The sequence below is a fragment of the Toxorhynchites rutilus genome, chromosome 3 (assembly GCF_029784135.1).
Source record: "Toxorhynchites rutilus septentrionalis strain SRP chromosome 3, ASM2978413v1, whole genome shotgun sequence".
Lineage (NCBI taxonomy): Eukaryota > Metazoa > Arthropoda > Insecta > Diptera > Culicidae > Toxorhynchites > Toxorhynchites rutilus.
This window is the reverse complement of record NC_073746.1, coordinates 40,284,702-40,299,782: the sequence shown is the minus strand read 5'-3', so window position 1 is coordinate 40,299,782 and position 15,081 is coordinate 40,284,702. Positions and strand designations below refer to the sequence as shown.

At 38.7% G+C, this 15,081-nt stretch overlaps 1 protein-coding gene across 3 annotated transcripts in view; it reads right to left on the bottom strand.

The window, feature by feature from the left end:
- The window catches only part of LOC129777508 (beta-1,4-glucuronyltransferase 1), a 191,646-nt gene extending 177,416 nt beyond the window's left edge, over positions 1-14,230 (bottom strand). Inside the window, exons 1-2 of one of the 3 annotated variants that reach the window (XM_055783805.1) lie at positions 12,993-14,230; positions 11,084-11,208 (exon numbers count right to left, since the gene is read on the bottom strand). The gene's annotated coding sequence lies outside the window, so the exon portion shown is untranslated. The remainder of the gene's footprint in view (positions 1-11,083; positions 11,209-12,992) is intronic. The other 2 variants (XM_055783803.1, XM_055783802.1) reach the window with 2 other exon arrangements.
- Positions 14,231-15,081: the final 851 nt, after the last annotated feature.

Sequence of the window (15,081 nt, the reverse complement as noted above, 5' to 3'; positions counted from 1 at the left end):
TCGTAAACACTTATGCAGTGGTAGTTAAGGAAGCAGTGTTAGTTTTTTTCAGATTAATTTACGGTCGTGGTTTTTGTATTCATTTTGAATACCCAAATCGTTTCCGCAGGAGATCAAAGCAAAGCGGAGGTTGATTGATGGCTATAATTGAACATTTGGAAACAATCATATGGATCATTTTTCTTCCCCCAGCGGCAGAAGAAACAAGACTGCGGCACTGAAGCGGCGCCAGCTGAGAATCTCTTTGATTGGCTTTTCCTAAGAATTCACCTCAATTTCAACCATTCATCATCATTCGATTGCCGATGATTATCGTTCTCATTCGAGGGGGGGCCTAATGTCATCTCGTTCTAAACATTATGACTGTAAGCTTTTTTTCTGGAGGAAAAGTGATCTCGTTGCGCTGAGAGGCAACACTAATCCTGCTGTGTGGGTGTTAGTTACGCTCGATTTCACAAACCCATTCAATGTCTCAATCAATTAGCTGAACAACTTGAATTGCAGTTACTCTTCAACTCGGTTACTTCTCAGCGATGTTTGAACCAACCTTGGCATTTCATAGCATAAATTGACGAATACTAAAGGGTGTGTACAATCAAATTGCATCACGGAAAAAACGCTGTAGAAATTCGCCCAGTAGACCGATCCTTTTGAAAATTGTAGACAGTAAAATAAGAACTATTAAACAACTTTTGGCATTTTCTTTTTAATCATACTTCGAGCCCGTATGCTCGCACCTTCCTCTTTACTCCGTCCATAAGGTTCTGTACAACGTCAGGTTGTAGTTTTTTTTGAACAGAAATCCATTTTCTCTTGAAGTCCGCCTCCGATTTGACAACTTTTGGGTTCTTCCGGAGGGCCTGCTTCATAATCGCCCAATATTTCTCTATTGGGCGAAGCTCCGGCGCGTTGGGCGGGTTCATTTCCTTTGGCACGAAGGTGACCCCGTTGGCTTCGTACCACTCCAACACGTCCTTTGAATAGTGGCACGAAGCGAGATCCGGCCAGAAGATGGTCGGGCCCTCGTGCTGCTTCAATAGTGGTAGTAAACGCTTCTGTAGGCACTCCTTAAGGTAAACCTGCCCGTTTACCGTGCCGGTCATCACGAAGGGGGCGCTCCGCTTTCCACAAGAGCAGATCGCTTGCCACACCATGTACTTTTTGGCAAACTTGGATAGTTTCTGCTTGCGAATCTCCTCCGGAACGCTGAATTTGTCCTCTGCGGAGAAGAACAACAGGCCCGGCAGCTGACGAAAGTCCGCTTTGACGTAGGTTTCGTCGTCCATTACCAGGTAATGCGGTTTTGTCAGCATTTCGGTGTACAGCTTCCGGGCTCGCGTCTTCCCCACCATGTTTTGCCTTTCGTCGCGGTTAGGAGCCTTCTGAACCTTGTATGTACGCAGGCCCTCCCGCTGCTTGGTCCGCTGGACGAAAGAACTTGACAAATTCAGCTTATTGGCGACATCCCGGACCGAACTTCTCGGATCACGTCTAAACTGCTTAACTACGCGCTTGTGATCTTTTTCACTGACGGAGCATTCATTTTTGCCATTCTTAACCTTCCGGTCGATGGTTAGGTTCTCAAAGTATCGTTTTAGTACTCTGCTGACCGTGGATTGGACGATTCCCAGAATCTTACCGATGTCCCGACGTGACAACTCCGGATTCTCGAAATGAGTGCACAGGATTAATTCACGACGGTCTTTTTCGTTCGACGACATTTTTCCAAATTTACGAAAAATTGACAGTGAAGCATGGCCAACGTGATCTATACACTCTTATCTGATTATAAGCGAAAGCTGAAGATATAATTCCTAAAAAATAAATTTCTACAGCGTTTTTTCCTTGATGCAATTTGATGTGACACACCCTTTATCCAGTAAATACTTGCTTCTCTAGCACGCATTCGCTGGAAGATGGTACGAAAAAAAAGTTCCTTGAATTCGTTCAACTCAAACATCATAAACACAGCGATCTCCACTAATGGGTTTAAGCTCAAGGTCAGCAGATTTTTTTATTTCCCAACGGAGGTCTTGTGATTCATTTGAATGATGGAAGTCATCAATCATTTCCGTTTCTTTTTCATTAGTCGACATTATTTCATTCAACGTCGGTAATTGATCCACGGAAGCACACTTTGGGGGGAAATATGGCGCGTCGCCGAAACCGGATAGCTGTTTTGTTGAAACCGAAAACCCAAACACTGTTTTTGCTGGTTTTTTTTTCGTTTCATGCAATATTACAACTGCCGCCGCCTTGGTGCGCTGAAAATAACCACGCGTGTGAGTTATGCAAATACAGATTTTGTTTCCACTCGTACCAGAGCAGCACCGGTCAGTCTGGTTTCTTGTTTGCTGCTAGTAGGTGTTTTCTGATTAACCTACAATCCATGCGCGATAGCAATCGGTGGTCCGCAGCCGCGTATTATGTGATCCTGGCGGTCGATATTGTTGTTATTATTTTTATAGCCTTATGACTCTGTGGCGTTATTCAACAAACAATCGACCGACCGTTCGTTCGCTAAGTGCTCGAAAGCTGCCTGCACTCTACCATACGCCTACGAATGAGATTTTCGATCTTTTGCACGACAGGAAATCGCTCAAAGTTCACTCCATCGAATCCGTTTCGAATGGTCGAATCGATTCAGCAGTGCACCGCTCGATCAATCGAAGGAAATTCAATCCGGGTAGCAATTAACTGCGGCAATCGCCGGATTCAGAAGCGCGCCTCACTTGTTGAATTGGGTAAACTTTAGCAGATGACTTTTGTAATAACGCCAGAGAGAAAGAGAGAGGGAGAAAATGCAACATTTAGTCATCTTCATGATAACACCTTTAAATGACGACGGCGCGAATGGAAGTCACAAACGAACGAAACAAGACACAAACACATGGCATGGCATGGCGCGCAGTCGGAATGGATAGTAATCGCTAGTAGTAGACACGTAAGTTGCTGGAAAATGCTTTTAAAACATGATCGTGTTTTTTGTTTACCCCTGTTAGTTTGCGGCAAACATTACGATCAGAGGTCTGGTGTTGCTGTTGCATAGTTTTCAACAGCTGCTGCTCATCAATTTATTTTGAAAAACATATGGAAAACAGAAAACCCCATTACGTTGAGTATGCGCAGCAGTTGACACGTTTTGTAATCATCACCGCACATTATTATTTTTTGTACAAAGGATGGCTAAAACCAATGAATTTGCATAGTGAATTGAACTATTGTTATGAGCAGAGATGCCAACCTTCCTGATTTTTCAGGATTTCCCAGACTTTTTGGCACGCTCCCTGATATCCTGACAAACACTCAATTTTCCCTGATTTTTATAAAATGATCCTGATTTTTCCCGATTTTTTTACTTTTTGCTTAATCAGAAAAAGAAATCCATATACAGGGTTTTCCAACTTTAAATTCCGAAAGTAAATTGAAATAAAACACACAAAGTAAATTGAAATAAAACACACAAACACACAGAATTCGAATTTCGATGAAACTTTTATTTCAAATTAAAGTTTGGTTTATGCCATTATGTGTGAAATACAACATCATTCAAATGTCCACCTAGGGCTTCCTCGCACACCTTGATCCGGATCAGGTAATTTTCGATGCCTTTCGGCACATATGGGGCGGTATCTCGGTCATAACTTCACGAATGTTGTTTTTCAAATGTTCAAGAGTTTGCGGAGAGTTGGCATAGACACGGTCTTTCGCATAACCCCACAAAAAAAATCTAGCGGGTTCAAATCGCATGATCTGGACGGCCAATTGGCATCACCAAAATGCGAAATTATGCGTCCCTCAAATTTCGTTCGCAATATGGCCATGTTCGGTCGTGTTGTGTGGCACGTGGCGCCGTCCTGCTGAAACCACATGTCATCCGTATCCATATCTTCAATTTGTGGCAAAAAAAAATCGGTTAACATGCGGTCATAGCGCTCACCATTCACAGTCACCGTCTCGCCGTCCTCATTTTCAAAGAAATACGGCCCGATGACTCCACCAGACCATAATGCGCACCAAACAGTGACTTTTGGCGGATGCAATGGCCTCTCAACAATCACGTGTGGATTTTCTGAGCCACATATACGGAAATTTTGGGTGTTCACATAGCCACCGAGCTCGAAATGTGCCTCATCGCTGAAGAAATTTTGATGCGAAAATAAAGCATTTTGCTGCTGTTGTTCGTTCACCCAATCGACGTATGCCCGACGCATTCCATGGTCACCACGCTCTAATTTTGGTACCAGTTGGACTTTATATGGATGTAGGTGCAAGTCCAAATGCAAAATTCGCCACAATGATGTGTTTGACAAGCCCAATTGCTGAGCACGCCGTGGAATCGAAACATTCGGGTCATCCTCCACACTGGCAGCAACAGCAGTAATATTTTCGGCCGAACGCACATTACGATGATGCACAGGTTTCACAATATCCGCTACGGATCCAGTTTGTTCGAATTTACGCACTACATTAGCGATTGTGTGCTCTCTGTAGGCCGTCCATGACGACCAAAATCCGTCCGTAATGCTCGAAAAACATTTTCCGGTTTTTCGTCATTTTTATAGTTTAATTTAACAAAATTAACACGTTGTGCGATGCTAAAACGATCCATATTGTAAAATGGCAGGCATTCAACTAACGATATGACGCTTTGGTTGACAGCTATGTCAAACGGTTGTCAGCGCAAGGCTGTATACTTTCGGAAGCCCGAAATGGAAAACCCTGTAAATATACTGGGAGTTTTGCTGGTTGTGTATGAGAATTGTCATAATAGTCTACATTAAAAAGCTTTCCGGTCCGCGCTTATATAATGCTCACTCTTCCTTTCGATTATACTTTATCTGTTCGTATTTTCGAAGGTACAGTGTCGACATTTTTTGAATTTTGAAGTTAACGTGGAAGAAATATTAGCGTCCAAAAATTATGTACAGTTAAATAAAAACGATACAGGTTTCATTACATGTTCGCAGCAAATAACATCCAAGTATAACAATCGATGTACAAGAATTTTATAAGTAAGAACGTGTAAGCATTAAACTGTATTTGTTATTAAAAATGTTTTATTTCTTGAAGAATATATATTAAATTGTTTGTAAAACAAGAAGTTGCAGGAATGATCCGTGAGACACGACAAATGAATTAGCAGGTTCACTACATATGTTTAAAATCTCCGTTCATGTGCATCAGTTGAAACATGGTTACGTAAATCGTTACGACTTGTGCGTTTCATCTATGCATCGATTTCGTTGCGGGTGAGGAAAACGGGTCATTTTAAACAATCCGACTGACCCGGTCTCCACCTGAAAAAAAATGATCTGGTTCAGGTGGTATCGGAGATGAATTCTGTACTGTAAGCTTCTACCAAGCAGCCAGTCGATACATACCCACAAATACTGCTCGCAACTGGACAAATTAACTTCCATAATTAGATAATTAGATAATGTAGAATTGTTAGGCTACCTGAAAGATTTCAGAACTTCCTGAATTGATTGCAGAACAACATTGTGCATATAAACAACCCAATATGAGCTATCCTGATTTTCCCTGATTTTTTTTTCATTCTCCCTGATTTTTCAAAAAAATAGTTGGCAACCCTGGTTATGAGCCATGCAAAAAAATAAACAAGAAGAAAAAAGAAAAAGACAAATGAAAAAAAGAGAAAAGAAATAAAGAAGAAGGAAAAGAAAAGACAAAAAAAACGAGAAGTTCGACTACTGCGAAGCTTTGTCAGGTATTAGCGATGTGACGAACTTCTGATCTGGTATGTGGGAGACTCCAGTGCAACATCGCGATAGACAAATATGGTTGAGACGGGAGTTGTGACGAAATTGAAGAGATGCCAGCTATCATCGTCGGTGAGAACGATGTTCGCAAAGCCTCGCAATACATGAGAAGTTGCCCGTCGCCCATCCAAAGATAGCTGAGTGCTTCAACTCAGCTAAGCAACGTGATCCACACAACATACAGGTAAACATTTTTTAGGTCGGGGGATAGGGACCGCATAAAAAAATCGTGCAAAACTTCACCAGTAGCATTAAAAAATCGTATTCGGTACACAATCTGAAAAAAACTTTTTTTGTTCGGTAGATAGGGTCCGCATAAGAAAAGTTTTCCCTAGAAAATAACTCAAATACACCGTTCACCGGTCGATTTTCTTTTGTTTCACAGCTTTGAATGAGACAGTTTGACTTTTCGGTTGCGCCTGGCTGTGTTGTGCTTTTAGTTGCATGTCGAAACTTGTTGTTGTTAGAAATCATGCCATGCGCAACTTAGAGCATTTGATGGAAGGGTGGGAAATGGATAGTTTAGACGCAAATGTGCTTTTTTCGCACTGAAATGCATATAATCCATAAAAAAAAACTAAATGGACGATAACTTCGTCAAATATGCTTCTTTCATGTATAGCACAAATAACCGCACACAAAAAAATCGCGCAAAAACAGATTTTCCTGTACATGAATTCTCCACCCGTAGCGTAGCGAAAACTTTTAACCTCAAATACCATTTTTACTCAAGGCAGCGCATTAGTAGAAGTGATCGCTTCATACATAGCAGACTGCGTATGCGCTGTCCCACTTGAAAATGCAGAAAAGTGTTTGAACGGCGGCGGGTTCAGACGAAATGTTTGAACCCGGTAGTCATTACTGCTTATATCGTAGTGTTGTACCTCCACATGCCAAATATGGCTCAATTTGCTTGATTAGTTCTCGAGTTATGCAGAAATTTGTCTTTCATTTGTATGGCAGCTCCCCTTAGAGAGGGGGTGGAGTATTTGAACGACGGCGGGTTCAGACGAAAGGTTTGAGCCCGGTAGTCATTACTGCTTATATCATAGTGTTGTGTTGTGTTGCGTGTGAATTGTGTGGTGTAGTTGAGTGTAACCATCAGATTACATTCTTCACGGCGAAGAAGTTTCGCCTGAACAGAAAATAACATAAGAATATTCGTGATAATATGGCAATTCGAAATAAATTGCCTTCGATAGTTCATCATCCATGTTACAACAAATGTGAAATGATAGAACAATTTTATAATTTTTTTTTTTCTGAGGTGTACTACCTGTCCTATGAACAGTTTGAACAGGCGGACGAGACGCCGCTGCTTTTCATGACCACTAAAACTTTCGAATGAAGATTTATTTTAGAAATTTTGATGCATTATAAAAATGTATTTTATATTTATTTTCGGGTGAAGGGAACTTCTGTGAATTCAGGAGTGTGTTTGGATTTATTGATGTAATGATGTTGTTTTAAATTATAGAACTAAACAACTCGGCATTGTGAAATACCATTTGGAAAGCCGTGCTGCCGTCCGATCGCTAGCTGGATGACTGATAAATCGCAAATGACTTATATGTGATTTTTTTATCGATCGTTCAATTTTCATGATTGTTTGTTGTTGTTTCCGGGTTGAAGGTGACGTAAGATATTTTTCAGCGTTGGGATTTGTGTTCTTCGATCGAAAACTGAAGGTGAAAAGTTGTTCGATGATATTGCTCCCGCTTCCGCCACTACCACACATTAGATTTCGGTTCGGTCCTGCGTCATCTGAGATGTTTTATTCTGTGTTGGAGATGTAATTCTGCTGAGAGATAATGAAAAACTACTTGTATATTCAAGAAGATCAGTATTCTAGTTGATCGCTGAATTTTTCTTGCTGCGCTTTCCATACAGTTTATCACATTTAAATCCATTTCCACTTTCGATCGAAGATCAATTTCGCTACATTTCTCGTACCCAAAAACCCTCACATCCCAAATTTGGCGCCTTTTGCTTGATTAGTTCTCGAGTTATGCAAAAGTTTGTGTTTCATTTGTATGGCAACCCCCATGCCCCTCCACATGCCAATATTGGCTCAATTTGCTTGATTAGTTCTCGAGTTATGCAGAAATTTGTCTTTTATTTGTATGGCAGCTCCCCTTAGAGAGGGGGTGGAGTATCTAACCACCGTAAAAACATTTATTGCGCCCTTAAACCTCCACATGCCAAATTTGGTTTCATTTGCTTGATTAACAACATTCGCGCTTCTCACTCAAGGAAAGCATTCATTTGTGGGCCCTTGTCATCGCTATCAAATACTTGTATCGAAGAGTTTTATCATTCGAGTTCTTTAATGTTTGTCCTCGTCGACGTAGTTATATGTTAACAATACGGTCGTGTCTTGGTTATCACCCTTCTTTATTTTTTTTGCTTCCCTTGAGATTTGTTCTTTATCGCAAAATATTAGACCCGTATTTTTTATTTTTTCATTAGGGTGCTCATTTCCATTTTAGGGTGGTCCGAACATCAATTTTTTCGTCATTTTTCCAAGAATAACTTTTTTTGAAAATCCAGAACCTCTGAACTACTGGACCGATTCAGATGATCTACATATCAAATTCAACACAGTTAGTGAATATTTTTTAGAAAAAATATAGAATATTTTTAGAAAAAAAAATGGGTTTTGTTTTCGTAATTGAATCGTTTGTTTGAGAAACCCCATAAATGCCATTTTTATCAAAATTGACTTTTTGGCCGATTTTGAGTTCTTGAGGGTACTACATCGACTATCGAAATTTCAGAAAAAGTTAGTTCTACGAACATAAGTCCATGTTTCTATTCATCACCGTGGGCAACGGCTGCGATAGATATACAATTTCATTCACTGTTTCGTAAGAAGCATGCAAACTCAACTTAATCGGAATCTTTTCTGATTTGGATTGTCATGACTGCGAAACGTAAACGTGGTGTTCGGCGGACAACAAAATACAAGGCGGAGGTCATAAAAAAGGCAAGAGTCAATGGAAAGGTAAACAAAAACAGGGAGGGGGAAGGACAGCTGTGACATTACTCAAACGATTTGAGAAGCAAATCATCTCTCGGAAACCCCAAGCTGAGAACTGCAATTAACTGCGTAATATAAGAACATAATACAACATCATTTCGTCGTCTCCCGTAAAAGTATCCCACTATACCATCGTCAAGAAAATTGAGGACATCAGGTAATTGTAAGCCTGATGAAGATTATATGACACAAAAGCCCGGGATGAATCCAATTGAAAGTTTGCTTGCCAAAATCTATATCCGCTATCTTCCTTTACAACGTATTTTTGTATTCCTTATACATTAAGCGTAAAACATGCAATACTTATCACCTCTACCCTTCTCCTCTCTCCTTCAACGCAGAGCATAGCTTATAAACAGCCCCATTCTTACTTGGTATGAACATTATGAACATTTATAGTACATAAAATTTAATTGAATCACTTCAAAACCGCTAAATACACCACTGATTTCTCGTTTGTTTGAGGAACCCCCTAAGTTCACCAACTTTTAATGTTATATTTTGAGCTTAACCCGTCATATCCATGAAGTAGTGGGCCCAAATAATATGTTTTGGGTCTAATAATCGAACCTCATACCAACAAATTGGAGGACCCAGTTAAAATTTTGAGAAAAACAGTTTTTAGTCGAAAACAGAAAAGATAGAAAAAGATTTTTCGAACCATCGGTTAATTTTGAATAATCACAAATTTAAAACGACTAAAATCTCATCTCTTATGTTTGGATAAGTTATGTAAAAAAACCCTCAGCTTTCATGAAAAAATATAAAAATGTATAGCGCCCTCTAGTCTAAAGCCATGAATACATCAAAAATCAAATACAATCAATAATTACTAAAACAAGATCCAAATATAATATTTAAAAAAAAACCAAATCGGTCCAGTATTTCAAAAGTGATGAATTGAAAAAAATATTTTTTTGGAAAAAAAAGGCGAAAAAATGGATATTTCAGACCACCCTAAAATAGAAAAAAAAAATCCGGGTCTAATATTTTGGGATAAAGAACAAATATACCACTTTGTACTCGTTGATTGGCAGAAACATTGCTCGAAAAATCCGATGGCTATCTATCTGCCATTCCGTGCCAAACCGATATAGTGGTTCTCAGATTTTCGTGAAAACACCAGTGCAGAATATTACGTTGATTAGTGATTTAATCAATGTGTGACCTGAAAATCAGCTGACTGCATCGAAAGCGTTGAAAGAGATGGACAACTCTTGCCGGAGTCGAAGATATGATAAATACGATATTTCTGACGTATAAAATAGTGTATATAGCAGGTAATAGCAATAAAAGACACTGCTTAATTATATCATTAAGAAAGCTGACAGACACATTCGACAAGTTGGCTGAAGGAAGAATGTATAGGAGTCCAGTGGAGGAAATTGTAGAGCCTCATTTACGGGAAAGTAAATCTGATTCCGAAACACGAAGCACAGAAAATCCCTTCTAAAACTCAAATTACTGTTCTTTTTTGTAATCGAGAGATTGCATTGAATAAAATTCGCAGCAAGACACAGAAAGATTCAGGCCAATTCATATGGAAAATGTTTCGATGTTGAATTATTCGTTGCAATTATTTCGAAACAAGCAGTTTTGGAGGCAATATAATTAACTAATTCCATCAACACGAATAAACAGTCAGAAGTGCAACGAAGTACTTTAGAATCATTTTTTTTTTTGCATCAAAAACAATGTGAAAATTGGGTAATTTGGCATCAATTCTTAAAATCCGGAAGGTTTAAGTTTAACCGTTTGAAAACGAGGGAGCGCGATAGCGCTCCTCTTGTTTTATGCGAAAATTGCGCTTGTTCTATGTTATTATTTTTGACTTAGCATGTAGGACTTCGTCTTTCGGGGACATTTATTAAAGAGTGAAGCCTCACGCGCTTTGTGCAGCAAACCATAATTTTGAATGAAATTGTTTAAATATTATTTTTCATTATTAAATAAAAATAATTTATGTATAGATAAGGGAGTTTATGTTAGTAAATTTTATTAACCTCACTTTGAATGTGTTTTTTTTCCTATTAATACAACTTTTGTGACCTAATCAGTTATCTAAGCTCTTTAGTATTTTTTTAAATATACCCAAACTCATCCACATTTTTGACATATGCTAACAAAATTTGCTCCACACTCAAACGGTTAAGCCTTAATGAATAGGGGCTTCAGATTCTGGACTGGTCAGTTTGTTTATCAAAAAAAACTTATCATGAACTTATGAGCAGTGATCGTACGAATAGTAGGTGCAACTTACAAGCAGTATGGGTGATTTGAAGAGTTTAAACGAGCAGTATCCTCTGCGTAGAACGAGATACACACTACAACATGGCGCAACTTGGTCGGAATCACCCCGAATGGCTTATATGAACTGATTAAGACCTAAAAATGATGAATGATGATAAATGAATGAATCAAAAATTTATTGTAATTCATGTGCAATTGACATTAATTTTGAAAAGGAGTGAGAATTTTTCCATCTGGTTCTGTAGTTATGAAACACTGGAATTTTAGTTTTTGAATGTTTCGCGCCTGGACACAACAATAAAGTTCAAATGGCCAGTATTATAAATGAAGATAGTTATTGTATTCTACACTATATACTTCAACTGAACCAACTTGAAACACAGTGAATAATCAAGTAGAAAGAATATTTTTTTATTTGATTTTTATACACACATTTTTCGTTATTTGAATATAAAAGAAGAATTCAATTTTCGATTCATCTCCTTAACGTCGTGAAATACGTTGAAAGAGGATCATATTTGATTTCAAAAAAATTTCTACGCATTTGTTCGAATTTCAACAATGACAGAGTTATAGAACTTTTTCTCTGTTTCGGACTCTGATTGCCTTAAACTGGCTCCAATCCGAAAATTACGCTACGTAGTACAATTATGTGGCTTCCATTTCAAAGATGAGAGAATTTAGTACAGGATACAGGTGGGAAACATCCAAATTAGAGGATTTATGAAACATTTTGAATATGAAAAGCTTTGCTGGTTTTTAAGGTGTTATTCTTAATTTTATCCAAAAAAACACATAACAACCTTGAATGTTTCTATAAACCAAATTTAAGGTCTCTAACCGCTCTACAATTCCCTCTTTGACACCCAACCTCTATCCTTTTTAACTTTACTGCAATATCATTTCAAACATTTCCTGGTGAATCTTCAACTAGAATCTACCAATTTTTACTTCACTGTACTCATAATAACCAATTAACTTTCACTTTAACGTTGAAATATTTTATTTCCGCTTGAAATAAGTCAGATTTGAAATACAAAAAAAAATTTTTTTAACTGTATATAATCGAGCCTAAAATTGTATATAATCGAATCATATATAATCTATTCCGACCTGTATATTGTGAGAGAATCTTTGTTGGACCGATCTCTTCAGTTTTTCATAGGTTTATATTTTTGTATTTATATGGTTTATATACACTTTGTGGACTTTGAAACTTGCGAAAATAATATTGGCTCTATATGCATATAGGAAACGGATTCAGTAATAACAATCATGTAATCCAGCAAGTAGTGAAGACAACTGTGCTGTAATGAGTTGCGAGCAACACAGCAAGAAACACATCCAAATTCTGCTCTTCCCAAGCCGAAAATTGAATTGGATCACCACGAGACTCGTTTGCCTTGCGTAAAACCCCACAACGACGACCTTTCCCAATAGCAAACACTGGGTAACCCTCAGATTTTCCAACCTTTTTTTCGTTTGATGCTAGCGTCCCATAAAATAAAGTTTGAAATCAAATCACACGCCGCAATCACACTCTTGCATATCGCGTGTGTGTTTTTCGAGTGCACGCTAGTATGTGAGGTAAACAAGTCGGCTAACTTACATGTAGAGCAAAGTAAAGCAAGACCCTGAATGTTTTAATAATCGACTCACATTATCTGTCCGGTTTCAAGCTTATTTTCCTACTCGGAGTAGGGATTTTCTTATTGAAATTTTTTGTGGCGAACTGCTGTGAGAATGATTGCCTAAGGCGATTTGAAAAAAATATTATAATTCAAGTGTCACATAGATACATAAAGTATTCCGATTCGATTATATCTACTTCATATTTTTTTCCTCATTAAATCCCAGACGAAAATGTTCTCTCCCGAGCAACAACACCAAGAAAAACAACACTTCAAAATCAAACTTACCGAAGCAAAACAATCGCTGACAGTCGGATCTCCTCCACACACTATCGGTAAATCTCCAGCTGCAGCTTAGATCTTTCACTCGTTGCTTCTCTTTTTTCCACTTTTTTGTGTTAATTATCACGAGAAATTACGCTTTCCAAAAGATTGGTAAACACAATTTTTCACCCACAATAAATGTGTGCTTTGAAAACGTCACTTTTTACCAACACTGTTGCACTCTGTCGCTCCAAAACACCACACACGACCATGAGACGTACACAAATTCATCAAGAGCCTCTCGTCGCTGTTGTTTACACTCCGAATGAGCCGTTCTCACTTCTCGCACGACGCACGCTTCGCGTTCGATGTGGTGAGAGAGCGATTTCCGAGTTTTTACTCCAGCCGCACCACCACCATCAACCTGCACTATTCATCAGCCAATTCAATGTTTCGGGGCGTCTCAGACTGCGCTGTGGGAAACACACAAAAAAAGTGTCACCCCCGTATCACATGAACCCGTTCCTATTTGGAGATTTAAAAAACCAATAAGTATTCCTTTTCATTCACTTGTAATAAACTATGCTTCCAAAATCGGGATGCAGCTTCCTCCGCCTCGCTGGATCAAGTGAAATAAGTTTTCCATTTCACACGCGCTCCACACGAAATTGATTTCTACCACACAATCAACATAATCTAGTTTCACTGGACCTCCTCCGTTTCTCAGCGGAATCGTCTCCGTCATATATGTGATGCGGGCTGGAGAAGGATATCTCAATTAGCCGTATCCACCCAATGAAATTGCTTATCACTCAGCTCCGACAATGTTTGCAATTTTTTTTCTTCTTATCACCATTCGCGAGGAACCGTATCCGCCTACTGCGAGTACACTTTATCGTTTTTATCGAAATTTGTCAAGAACGGCACACACAACAAAAACCTACCAAACAATTCGCTTTCGTTGATTATTAGTAAAAATAACTTCCCTGTTCGTGATTTGTTCTAATATTTCTGCAGCCAGTCACACAGCAATAACGAAAATAACACAGCGTTTTCCCTTCGCACTGCTTGTTGTTTTATTTCGGGGTTCTTTCGATGCGTTTTTACGATAACCCCCAGGACGGGGACACAGATGTGACTGGTGAGCGAAAAGTTTTGACGGTTCCTTACGACGGGAGAGGTCGTTACCGCGCGTTTCGACAAAGACCCCCCAGAGAACGAACACAACCGCGACAATCGAACAACCAATAGAAACTGAATGGGAATCGTTGCATGTGGCTCGATAGCTGCGAGCAATTGGAATGCTCATACTTGCCGACTGGGAGAGCGAAGTTTGTGCTGAGAGCTGAGCCCCCGAAGTGCGCTCAGAGCGTGAGCTGTGCAGCATGGACACGCAATTGCACACAGTGGAGCCGAGCGATGTTGGATCGAGGTGAGTTTCGGGTTGATGTCAAATGTTTTGGTGAATAGAGTGGAACTAGGGTTTCAAAATTTTTTGTGTGTCTTAAGCTTTGATGGCCATTAAACAGTGTCCCATTACTCAAAATGGTACACTTTCGCGAAATTAATTTGATTTTTAGATACAATAAGCATTCTTTTTCATTTGACTACAATAAAATTGATTTACAAATATATATTCATGGTGAAAAACTAAAAATTTGTTTAATCACTTTTGTCTCAAATTCCGAACAGCAAAAATGCAATTTCTTTAAAAAATCATAACTTTCAAACTACTGGACCGATTCATGTCATCGATATATTAAAATTAAAATCAATTAGCTAGTCTTTTTTGGAAAAATACTATGCTCGCAAGAAAAATTGGATTTTGCTTTTGTAATTATTGATTCTATAGTTAGTTTTTTATAGTTAACATGGTTTCGGGACCAAGGGCGCTATATCGGTATCGAAACCTGTAAATGATGTTAAAATGAAACCTAGAACCCAAAGAATGTCATGGTTTTGAATATTAAATTGGTTATAACATTAATGTTCAGTATATCCACATTTAAAAATGAAGTTTTCGGAATTTGAATCTTGCGTAGAAACATGATTCATATTCCGAACACCAATTTTAATGAAGATTTTTGCATAAAATGTCATCTTATTTCATCCA